This window comes from Hetaerina americana, unplaced genomic scaffold, assembly GCF_022747635.1.
Source record: "Hetaerina americana unplaced genomic scaffold, ioHetAmer1.1.p SCAF_7, whole genome shotgun sequence".
In the NCBI taxonomy this organism is placed as follows: domain Eukaryota; kingdom Metazoa; phylum Arthropoda; class Insecta; order Odonata; family Calopterygidae; genus Hetaerina; species Hetaerina americana.
The window spans coordinates 71,912,141-71,925,028 of record NW_027287316.1 but is presented as its reverse complement, the minus strand read 5'-3'; the positions used below and the strand labels follow the sequence as shown (position 1 = coordinate 71,925,028).

The 12,888-nt window shown below is 39.4% G+C and overlaps 1 long non-coding RNA gene across 1 annotated transcript in view; it reads right to left on the bottom strand.

The window, feature by feature from the left end:
* Positions 1-1,843: 1,843 nt before the first annotated feature.
* LOC139696754 (uncharacterized) overlaps positions 1,844-12,888 on the bottom strand; it is a 157,483-nt gene continuing 146,438 nt past the window's right edge. Inside the window, exon 3 of the long non-coding RNA XR_011702652.1 lies at positions 1,844-1,916. This is a non-coding gene — a long non-coding RNA (uncharacterized lncRNA). The remainder of the gene's footprint in view (positions 1,917-12,888) is intronic.

The following is a 12,888-nucleotide window of genomic DNA, read 5'->3' as shown; positions in this document are numbered from 1 at the left end:
AGATGTACGTTATCTTCGCGAGTCGCCAGTATGTCAAGTTACAGCTGCCGACGGAAGCGTCTGCCGTGATTTCTGATTACCTGACCTGACGGAAAACCCAGAAAGATCTCAAGGATATCATTCCGAAGCAAAGCACTTATAAAGCCTTCTGAAGAATTTTTCCTTCAAGACCTATCAAGGAAAATGACGAATGAATGTTAAATGTTAAAAAAATATTTTATTAACCTTGCTTGCTCTCTCACCTCCCAGTCTGATCGATTGGAGCCATCACCGGAAGGGTTATTATCTAATATTTTTCCCAAGTTGGCAGCGTCTGAGTTCTCGGGAAGATGTCAAACAAGTATATACCTCAGCAACCATAACCATATTTGAATAAATATAATTCATAAGCAAAAATTTCAAACGAGCTATCGCACCCTATGTGCGATAGGTTGTTTGTACAGTTGCACTGTAACAGCCCAATTCACCGCGTCCCTCTCGATCTCGAAAAGGATTCCTTCCAGTACCCCTAGTTTAATTCATATGGTATTGGTAGGAGTAATTAAAACCATTTGACATGAGCACTAAGAAATATGGGATTAGTCATTAGTATGAAGTAGCATTTCGCCGTATTGAAGTAGATTTATAATCAATAATACCAGAAATTTCAAATAACAGAATTTTAGGAAAATCTCTCTTAATAAACTTCTATTAACTGCACTAATGAGCAAATAGCGACCCAGCTATGGGGCCGGATGGACTGGAAAACGGAATTTCATTGTCTAGAAGCACAATAACTTTTGGCGATTGGGCACAAAGACAATTGCGGTTGCGTGTAAGATGAAAGAGAGGGAGAGAGGAAGGAAATGTAACTTGGTATTTGGCACAAAATGAGACTCACAGGTAAGAGTTTCTAAATCCTCTCAAAGAGGAGGTCCACGTCCCTGACTTCCACGAACGGCAAAGAAAAAGTCTCTCTTTTCTGCTTGCACACTTCCTGTGCCAGTTGCCAAGTGTGCCCGGAGAGACTTCAACGACCGCCTGACCATCCGAGCGCAAACGGTTAATTCAAGAAACCGGCCCGCTATCCATCCAGCCATATTGTCGTGAACTGGGACCGGTGAAGGACAAATTTGATGGTGTACTCTGGCCAGAGGAAGAAAGTTGCGACAAGCGAGTCATGACGTGCTTAATTGCTTTAACGCTGATTTGCTTTATGGCGATTCCTCATGGAACTATATATAAACTGGGAAGACACTAAGCAAAAAACGCAAATATTTCGTATTTCTATGAAAGACAATTTACCACAGTTAATAATAGAAAGACATAATTGTCAGGGAAGGACAATAAAACTGTGGTGGAACAATAGATCGATGACAAGAATCCGGAGGCAATTTAAATGCACGTTATAAATTCCTTGAAATGTCTGTACAGTATAGTATGTGAGACCAGCGTTGATTCCAGATTTATTAAATAATAATTTTTATCTGTGTAGTTAAGCGAGTTTATCTGAAATTGTTTCGCAATAATCTGGTTTATAGAGTTGGCAACAGAAGATACGAGAAAACAATGTACAAGTAAGTGCCTCTGTACTTAGGTATGTGGATTGTGGAATTAAGTTATATTAATCCTGAAAAATAAATTCAAAAACATTCCTGAAAGATTATTATCACTCACTCAGGCATACATAACATATATCTGAGTCTAGTCAAGGATGAGAGTTTGTGTCTATTGAGTTATTAACATGGACACCTATAATCGACATCGTTTGACCTAATTACTTGGTTGAGGTACTGTCCATAAATTTGATCCCATGAAGTATTTTACAGTAATGCTGTTAAGTTTTGTCGTCCCATGTAAACTTACCGATCTCCTTCAATCTTGTGCACAAACTGCAGTAGGTAATGTACAGCATCCAGGACCGTTTGCTGCAACGTCTGTAAAAAGCGAAAGAATTTCTTCAGATAGGAGAATAAATTGAACTATGCCTAAAGAACTAATTAAAAACTATGGGAATTGAATGTTATTCGCTTTATGCCAATACTTATATGAGTAAATATTTGCTAAAATTCATTTTTGAACGTGTTTTTACGGAATTAATATTGAAAATTCGTGTAACATTGTACACTAACATATTCACGTCCCATAACTTTGCGATTGTCTTCAAATTAGATTTCTTGGAGTGATGCATCGCACTACCAGCTACTTTTATAATTGAACGGCGAAATCACCACGAGACACCATACAGGTACTGTGGATTGGAGAATTTTAATTAGGTGACGGCTGTACACGGGGGAAGGCTGTATCACGAAGAGGCAGTAAAATCATTTAAAAAAGAAACAAGAAATATTTAGGGACAGGTGCAATAAAGCATGTACATTTTCCACCTCCACACTCTCTCTCTCTCTTCAAGTGAATAAGCGTTTCAGGTTCTACCTACGTAACGCATTTTGAATCTACACTCCAAAACAAAATAAGCATTGCGTCAGAAAATTTCAAAAGATATTGGGTCGTAACACGTCGAAATAAAATGTTTAAGAAATTAAAATAAAATGTTTCTGAATAGTGATGTAATTTCATATTATATAATAACATAATTTCCATCAATAAATATTTGGTATCAACTAAATGAATTTTAATCTAGCTAGATTTGAACATGAATATTAATTTTTAACATAATAAGAATACTCATAGGATTTAATGGTTTTACTTTTCATACAGAATCAAGAACTCAACTTTTGAAATTCCTTCACGCAACACTCTTGAACTGTGGATTTTAAAATTTCTCCTCAAAAGCCTAGGAGCATTTTTTTTGGTAGTGAAAGTGAGATGACAAAAATGCACCGTTACGTCGATGTATATCGTCTATGCATGTGATTAGATGAGACATTTTCGATTGCTCAGCCTTTGAAAAAAATGAACGGTACTTTTTGCTGGAAATCGGAAAAAACGAATCGATACGGTAACCATGCCAAAACTTTTCGGATGTAGAGAAAATTTCGTGGTTATGCAGGATTCCTTTACTTTTTCAGACGTTCTCTAGTGTTTTACACTCAGAAATTTGGCAAAGAATATTTTCATTCAATCCCGGCGGTGTTGAATATTTTTCAGAGGTATCTCGATCCCTACTTGAGGTGCTTTGTGGAGGGCACTTTGAGTGAGTACGCCGTCCGTCGGATGGGACGTTAAACTGCGGACCCCTTGGCGCCTTTCGTAAAGAGTAGGCTAATGCCGACGCCGGGTTTCTCTCCACCCTTCATCCTTTCCTATCCATCCCCTATGGCGCAAATGACCTTAGCTGTCGGTCGCCTCCCCTCAAAACTACTACTACTACTATATTTTCATTAATTTTATAAGGTATATTTTAACTATTTTTGGCTTGAAACCATCCATTTATTTTCTATATTCCAAATGTTCTGCATGTACCCTATATGAGATGCTGATTTTTCTTTCGTACTTTGATCATATGCTGGTTTTTGTTTCTTTGTCTAATTGAAGAAATCATCCTGTTGCTGTAGTCGATTAGGTCTATAGAAAGCACATTTTTTGGCGAATTAATTTTCCGATCGCTTCGATTAAGCTCCCTAAGAAGCGTTCTGGCACGTTCCAGCAGGGTGAGCTAAAATTGTGTTCAAAGCTGTTCGATGATAAGATCTCTTCCGCCGCATTTTTACTCTGAAACCAAGAAGAAAGCGAAATCCAAGAGGAGGCAAAACCATTAGACACGCCCACCTTGGGCATGAAGCGTCGAGCTTCAACGCCCACCGTGGTGGTCGATGGGAAAGGTCTCCGATCCATCACCTTGGAAAGCGGGTTTTAAAATCTTAGTGAGAGCTCAAAAAATGCGGACTCAAAAAGGACACCAACTACACTCTTGCTTTCGCTAAGGGATGAGTCTATTGTTTTTGCTAAGGAACAGGGACCGAGTTGTTGTATTCGTTTCTCGTAATGGGCCTGTTGTCTGGTAATCAACGCGATAGTGTATTCTGTCTCGTTAACTCGAATCCAAAATTTAGTGTGCCGTTATATAATTGGTGACTCAACTTTAAATGGACTCTTTGCTATATTTTAAGTTTTATAACTATTACGGATTGAGAATTTTAGTGGACTCAGAAATTTCGGGAAAGAAAGTTAGATGTAGTGCTTCCTCCTGATGCTCTCCTATCCGGAATATCTTTGAAATAAACTTTGCTTTTGACGCGTAAAAAAATCTCAAATGAAATCATCACAATATTACCGCATCATAAGAGTACAATATAACGAACGCTTCCTTCAGTTTTAAAAATTTTGATCTCTGTTGTGATGTAGTACGTATGAGCACAGGATGACCCAAGGTCTTCTCCACTTTCTTTGGCGAAGAAGAGAAATTTTAACTGGAAGTGACGGCAGGCACCCTTCTAAAACGATAAAATTCCCAAGTATTTAAGTTATATGAATGACTTTAATGATTTGGAATGGTCAATTTTAAGAACTCAAGTAGGGTCATTAATTGAGTTTCTCTCTTGAAGCATTGCGAAATTTGGTTGAATTACTCTCGACTTACTCTGCTTCTGGTGTAAGAATTGACGTATTTTTAGCTTTGGATCAGCTTATGCAGAATGCTCTCTTTAGTTGAGATCATAATTATGTGAATATCATTGCCTTCATCAAAGCCAATTGAATTGCAACGATAAATTATAGTTTATGTCCATTAAACCCTACTTAGCGCACACTTTCAAGCGAAAATTATTTTTAGTTCCAGCTACCATAGTAACGTCTATCGACAGCGTACCGCTATAGAAATTAGGTGGGTTCAGCGTAATGCGAACTTTGCGTATAACTGACTGTTGCATGTTCTGCTCCGCTTCGTCCCTGAGGAATGACCCGAAGCGGTTCGTGAAGCAACGTCTAGCGGCAAGTTAAGTGTCGGGCCCAATTCCCTTGATTGACAATAAGAGGAACTCCAAAGAAACCACAAAGACTGGAGTTTTCTTGAACGATGAAAAAAGAACGCCTTGTCCCTCACCCGCAAAAATGCTACCCATTATCAAATGTAATGTTTTATGCCCGGAAGACTTGTGGCTTATACAAAATTCTATTCCGACCGCGACCTTGTGCGATCGACACATTTAAGACAAGCCGTCGGCGACAGTCGATCGGACCCGGTGATGAATTGAGATTTGAATGGAAATCTCCCATTATTTCCATTCCGATTCTCATCCCGACTCTTGCACATTTCACCGGCGGGGTAACAGAGGGGGGGAGGATCAGGTAAGCCGGCCACCCTCGGGTTTCGCTCCCGATCACTTTGGCCCAATTCTGAAAATCCGTACATCTCGAAGGGTGGGCCTGCCTGATTTATTTCCCAACTCGGAGAGAACGTCCGCAATCATCTTCGACGGCCTCCGGGTCGGGTAAGGGGTGGAGGGAGGTCGGTGGAGAGGCAGGTTAATCCGCGCCGCGATTTTTTTCCATTCGTTCCGGGTACGTTGGGAGGGCGGGGGAGTGGAGGGCGTGGAGGAGAGTTTGAGATCGCGTCTATGGCAGCCGTTGCATGGGTGCGCAGCGGTAAAAGGACCCCGGCCGATTTTGAAGGTTATCGGGGAAGGTGGGTGAGTGAAGAAGTGAAAGGGAGCATTGAGAGATATAACGGCCGTCTGGAATGGGGGGGGGGGCACACGTCGCGTGGGTGAAATGGCCCCATCGGCGCGGCCTAAAAAGAAGAAGAGGGGGGAAAATACCTGCGAGAAGGCGGATGGAATAGGAAGGGAAGGGGAAAAACCAGAGGAAGACAAACGTGCACATAAGAGGTGGGATGGGGTAGAGGTCCTCTCTCTTCCACTCTCCATACCCTTTCACGAGCGCTTCGGAAAAAAAAGTTCGACCTTTACACAATAATAGGAACCTTTTTTGACTAAGGAGAAAGGGAAGGGAGGTTGGAAGAACTATTACCGGCATTCCAATGCTTCGAAAAAAGAAACAGATGAGTTTTTGAGTTTAATTTAAGTTCATACGTGTTCAGCGTCCTTCAAAGTCTCGGAGGCGTTTGGCGGACCACGACGTCGGGAATGAAAGAGAAAAGGGGTTGACGGAGACTTCGCCTTAGCTTATCCTGTATCTGGCTTGTGTACTTTCTAATATTTTTCTCTTCAGACGAAGAGTCGCCTCATATAGAATGGTGCCTATTGGTTTTTTTTTTTAATTGAACCGTAGTTAAATGTGGAAGAAACGCCCAGGGTTTTAATGGGTGACCTAGAATTTTTTTAAGCTTTCGTGCCGTAGGTTTTAAGAAATAATAATATTTTCGGGATATAAAGATCAACTAGATGGATCGGATGACTACAGATGGGTAGTTAATCTGTGTGGGGTCGATGAGGTTTCACTTAGAGAATGAGTAGAAAGAGGCATAATGAAATCTTTGAAAGGTAGAAGGACCCAGGTGTTGTTAGGTGCCTCGAAAATCGCTGTTGGGGTATACTTTACCGTGTGTTTTCCATATTTTACGGGGGAGAAAGAGTTTTCAGTTTTTTCCATACTGAAGTGTGTATTTATTATTTTAATAGGGAGTTTTAATCCACCGATAGAGCATAGAGCCCTAATTAATCCCTCGAGTCACAAGTAAATTCAAGTATCCTGTGTCATTGTGAAATTCTTTATCTCGCATGTTTCCTCCATGTTTTTAGGGACTCCTATCCTAATTTTCCCAATGACCCCGTCAGGTGTTCTTTATTTTTGCACGAATATTTGATGATTTTAGTTAATATCATTTGAACTTAGCCTGATTGCTTCGTTAATAGTTAGACCTTGTTCCAAGTATGAAGTTTGAGGCGATTATCGATTGCCGATATTTAAATTTTCTTCACTATTTTACTAGATGTACGTGTACCGTTTTAAATGTACCGAGAAAAAAATTGTGCTTATGAAATAAAATAATTTCAATAGGGTAATAAAAACAATTTTTACGGGAACACATGAATCGGGGCTGCAGGATGTTGTTCACTTATTCCCACCATTTCATTCTCATAGATTTGTACAGACGGAAAAAAATACGGGTGAAGTGAAACCAGGGCACTGCCCTATTGGCTGGAGAATCTGGCAACGTCGCATAGAGATTACCCCGCGCATTGTCCCTTCCTTGGATCACTTGTAAGGCGATTGTCCTGGTTGTGCCCGTTCCATTGCTGATTTGCCCGGTGGAATTGTTTCCATGAAATTGCTCTGCTCTTCTTCATCGAACCATTGCCCACGAAGACAAGTCGAGTCGCACTTCGTAAAAAAATGTATCACAGTAACTTTTTATATTTGTTCCTTTCACGTATTTGTCTTGTAGTATGTTGCCGCGCAAGTGTGAGCGTTGGGCAGCACGGCGTCGAGAGGCTTGGAGAGACGACGTCACCCGCTTGTGTTTTTTTCAGATTCCGGCTGCGGGGGTATTAAGGGTGAAGCTTGCAAGGTCTCTGTTCCGTAGCATTTTGAAAGGTACCTAGGTTTCTGGCGAAGGTAGAGGGCTATTTTTTTCCTACCTTAAACGACGACCTCCTTGCTTATTATGCGACCTCGATGGTTGACGTGATAAAAATGCCATTTTTTTATACCAAACTCTTCGGTTGACAAGTTTTTGTTTTCGGAGACTCCTAATAACTTTCAGCGCCGCATCGTTAACCGAGAAGCGAAGGAGTGGATCAAAAGAACGAAGTGAAAAGCAAACGTTATACACAGACAATTGGACATGCGCAAAGTACCTCCATCAGTACGGTTTCATCCCTCTATTCCATGTAGAATATGATATTCGAAAGTGGGTATTTGCTGGTGAACCAATTATTTAAATATGGTATGTCCTAATGATTTTGTAGTCTATCTCTCTAATTTTTACTTCCATTCTAGGACTACAAAAGAGTAATGTCATTATCAAGGTGTATTATGTATTAAATTCTGGTCAGGAAACAAAAATTAAAACAATTAAAAATCAAAAAGTCGCAGTTTCATTTTTAGATTATTGTCCATTCAGTTTCGCCAGATTCTATTGACTATATTATAGAAAAGTTATCCCTGGAAAAGATTTTGTTCACCCAAAGGTCAATTCTCTGCCTTTGGGTGTGATTTATTACAGTCAGTCACCTCTTAACTTTCTGGGACAGATGTGGTCAAACTTTTAAACAGACAGCGTGACTCATTGAGCGTACTCGAAACGAAAGGCGACGTCTCTCCCTGAGTGAGTTTAGCTACGCGTTCACGTTCCTGCTGTAAAGGACGTGTCGTAGGTGATTGAATATTGATAACACTCAGGGAATCGACAAGTGGAGAGGGCGCTGCCCTTATCCCCGTGACTAAGAGGACCACCTTTATACCTCGCATTTGTTTCGTAGAGCATTCTCTCAAAGTGGCGTTCATCCTCTATAAATTTAACGAAGCAAGTATTTTCAGAATGATTTCTTGGGCTGCCACAGGACAAACGAATGTAAAATGACCACCACTTAATTGTTTTCGAATTACGCTGGTCTTAATCACAAAGTATTACAGTACTAGCCAGACTTTACTTTAGTAACGCTGGATAGTTGCGCCCTTTATCTCTGGTGACTCTGATATATTCAACTTTTGAGGGTATACGTAACCTTCATCGAATGGTGCCTCGTCGTAAACGTAGATTAAGCGAAGGTTTTCCTTCAAAGTTCACCAACACGTCATTTCAGCCCGTAACTCATCGAGTATTGATCACTGTTCGTTATTATTTTGAATATAACTTTTCTAAATGTAGAGTTAAACAATTATTGAAAATTCTGAAGAAAATGGAAGATTTCTCATTAAATCTCAGCCATAAAAATGAAATATACTATGTGTGAGTTTGTCATTTGATACGAGATGAAATCGAAAACTTAAGACTGCATTATAGGAAGGTAACCGCTTGATTTTCTGAATATCTTTTGTGAAGAATTGCTGAAAAAAAAAGTTTACAGTGTTTGTACCAAAATCTGTGGCTTCAATGGCTTCAATTATAGTATAATGCTGTATTACACAGTGCTTGAAAATTTTAATATCGATTGCGGTATTATTGTTAAAGAATGCTGAATTATAGACTGCCATGGGCAAGAACTTCCGTGACGTAAGATACAACTCAGCATTTCTCATTTAATGTCACATGCAAGAGAAAACAAAGTGATCGGTCCTTTAGGTTTCGAGTGTTGAAACACTGCTGAAATTTGGGTAGCGAAGCAGAGAAAAAATTAATTACCTCTAAGATTTTCATACCATGACTAACTTACTGCTACAGACCATTCATGTCGGAACTTTCTAATCACAGAAAAAAAACGCACTGATACAAATGGGAAGTTTTAAAGACGCAGAAATCCGAAGCATTGATGTCATTAGCGTTCATCTGGAAAACGTTTGTTTCCAAACGTGACTTCAGCTTTGAAATGGGTTTTAACGTTCACTGTAGAAAGAATAGCTGTGATACACTGACTTGTCTGCATTTAAAACGCATTCTGCTAATCTCAGAAAGGTCTTTTTCAGAAAATCTTGAGGCAAGCGTAAAGTATGAAAGAAGATATACTCTGTTTCGTACCTTACGCTTGCTCGAGGGAACTATAAATATAAACTTTCAATTCGCAAATGTTATGAGTATTACTTATAAATGCTCAAACTTATAAATACTCACTCTTTATTAACCATTCGGCATCTAAAAATGATTATCAATGGTATTTTATACGGCAAGCCTTGTACTGCAATACTGCGGTTGCATTAGGATGCTATACTAAGATGATTGAAATTCAAAGTCAAACTCGGGTTTTTCCTGGAGTAAGAGAATAATGAGTTTTTGCGAAATATTTTTTGCTCGAGTTTACGAAGTCAGCTAGTAAAAGTCACAGTTTTTATTGTACTACTAAATTCGCTCCAATTACTTTGGTTTTCTTAACTGATCCATGACATAAATCGTCTTTCTACTTGACTTTTACCAGGCCTTCTCTTGCATGAAGGCCGATAAAGCCGATCAGGGAACATTAACTTTAATTATGGGTATGCGTATTAATCACAGATTACCGTCAGTCCGATAAACCTATTGACATTTGAAAGTATTTCGATTGGAAAATTTCCCTCCAGGTGCTGGTCTAAAAATGTTTATCTCTTCGTTTACCCCTTCTCATCTCCTTCAAAATTCTGTGCCCAGCATGACCTTAACTGTCACCGCGATTCTGAACAATACCGCACCGCTGCCAAAATGTCGTAACATCTGCTTTCGGACCTTGGTTAAGGCCTTCAATTATTACGTCATGGTGTTAGGGGTGGAGCGAGGTCCTCTAATGATTTGGCAGCCTGTGAAATTTGGGCGAATCAGACGAGCAATTACTACTTAATTTCGTACTAAAAGAAACCCTTCAAGCTTGCTGAATTATTTGTTACTCGCACAAGAATATACACTTGCTTTCTTGGCCTTGTCATTTTGAAAGCAAAATGTACATTCTTAAAGGAAACAATGACATTTACAAATGCCAGCGTTCGCTCAATAGTTAATTCTATTTAGTTATTATTATTTTTGGTAATTTTTTAAATGACTTCGACAAATATTTTAATCAAGTATTTTAATCAAGGGAAATAGAATGATATGTATTCAGATTACTGAAATGGAAAGAAATGCATTTAATTTTGATGGCGAAACATTAACCATTGGATAAGAAAAAGTACGTCTCTCGATGTATTTTGAATCTCAAGAACAGAAATACATGTACATATATGAAACTACGTATGAATATGACAAAGGTGACAGAGGTGCAAAAAGATGGCATGGAAAGGAATAAATCAGAAAAGGAAATTTCCAGTAATGACATAAAAATCACGACTTTTTTACTTCGACTGCCTCACGAAGGAACAGCGGGTTTACACGTAAAACAGTCATTTCAAACTCGCGACCCTGAGCTCTATTTATTGCGGCCCGCTTCCCCTTTAAACACTTTTTCAGGTTCAGTCTCAGCACGATCCATAGCAACGAAATAAATCAAAAAAGTGTCATGAGTGAAGCTCGTGGTTTTCTTAATACATTGAAATATTTAAATAACATATGTGTTTCAAATTCTATAAAAGAATCGACAGCACGAAACGTTTTGACAGTTTAACGTAGTGCCTCTAATGTATACCCTCAATAAACTGCCAACCTCTTATGATCTCCGTAAGTTATTACCAATGGTAATCTGCCAGTTAAGGTAGCTTTTACTTACCAGCATCAACTGACTCGCTGCAACGTGACACCCTACACTACTATTAAGCCTTCTACAATTCCGTATACTTTCTATCTCCTTCCATTATGCCCGAAATCCTTATTATTTTCCTTCTCCTACCTCTATTGCATCACCTATATTGCAGTCTTCAACATTCCATCGCGAAACAAAATGACTTGCATCTACTTTTGATGCCTCCTTCGAATTTCTCCCAACACCCCTCTCTCCCATAAGTGGTCCTATACAATGCACGAATATGATATACATACACTATTTACCTTGCCAGGTTCTCTTTCACTCTTTTATTTAATGATTGAATGCATATTGATACATCATCCATGTATTTGCATTTGAATCGAGGTGAACTGGGACTTTCGCGTAATGTGTAGGATTGATGGCTCTGTCCGCCGAAATATATGTACTCCGGACCACATTCTCTCGAATTTTTCTCACGCGATAATCATATCCCTCCCGACGGAAAAAGGAATTTTCTAAACGAATCGCTTGACCCCTAAATAGGAACGTTTCACAAAACGGAAATACTTTTTTTATTGTATGTTGAAAGAATGGTCGGCGGCTAAGAGGCGTGCCATAATCGTGAAAGGAATCCTGATTTCCTCGGAGGCGGAGCGTAGAGATATGCATCAGCGTTTAGTCATCATCTGAAAGTGGTTAAGTCTAGTCCTCCCTCGCCAGAATTGAAAGCTCTGAAATAGATTCTGTCCTTCAAAGAAGGGCCAAGGATGCTGGGGTGAATGTGGTGAAAATGGCCGGGTTCTGTAACTTAGGGAGGGGGTTTAATTGTGATCTAGTCTCATTTCTCATGGTTTATAAATGGAGAAACTACAGTTCCGGGCGGGACGTATCCGGGCGAAATGTGTCTCTGATCTTCGAAGGTGACATGAAATGATCCGCTTGGCGAAATGTACTTTCACTGGCCCTACCGCCTGCATCTCCCGCAGTACACCGGAAATGGACATGGATGGACTCGTGGTCAATGAGCCCAAAAATTATCTTAACCCTTGCCATTGTGTATTTTAAGACAGAATTAAGAATTTTTCATGGCTGCACAAAGCAGTGAAATTCTCTAACTGGGCTTATTCGAGATCCAATTCAATTCAATTTATTTTTAGACTTTCGGTCTCTGAACTGCCTTCTACGGGAGTTGTCGGCTTTAGAGGAAAATCTGATGCTGATATATTAACTTTGCTCTGCAGTTTTCTAACGTGAAACTTAATTTTTGTATAGTTTAGCCAGAAAAATTATTCAGATTCACTGCTTCGGGCTTGACGCTGTAGAATTTCTCCAAAGGGAGTAAAAATAAATACGTTTTAAAAAAACGTTTGTGAACTCCACTCAAAAATAAAAAGTTACCATTACGCGGCGCGGATTTCAACATGTCTTGTGCACCCTTCAGAACTTAATATGTTGAAATCGGGTGGCGCAATAGAAGGTTTTCCTTGTTGAATTTACATAGCGTTTAAAAAAACGTTCTACAGAAACACTACGCTTTAGACTGGCGAGCAGCATATCACTTTGAAAAAAACACAACAGAAAACATTCGCGTGGTCAGGTAATTGTGCATCGATTATAATAGTATTTTGAGTATTACGATAAACAATGCATAATTATTGTGTTGTTTCATTTGTTTATTCTTAAATCATGCCGTAAAGTTAAGGATAAATCGTCAATATAATCATTTTACAACGATTCAGAAGTA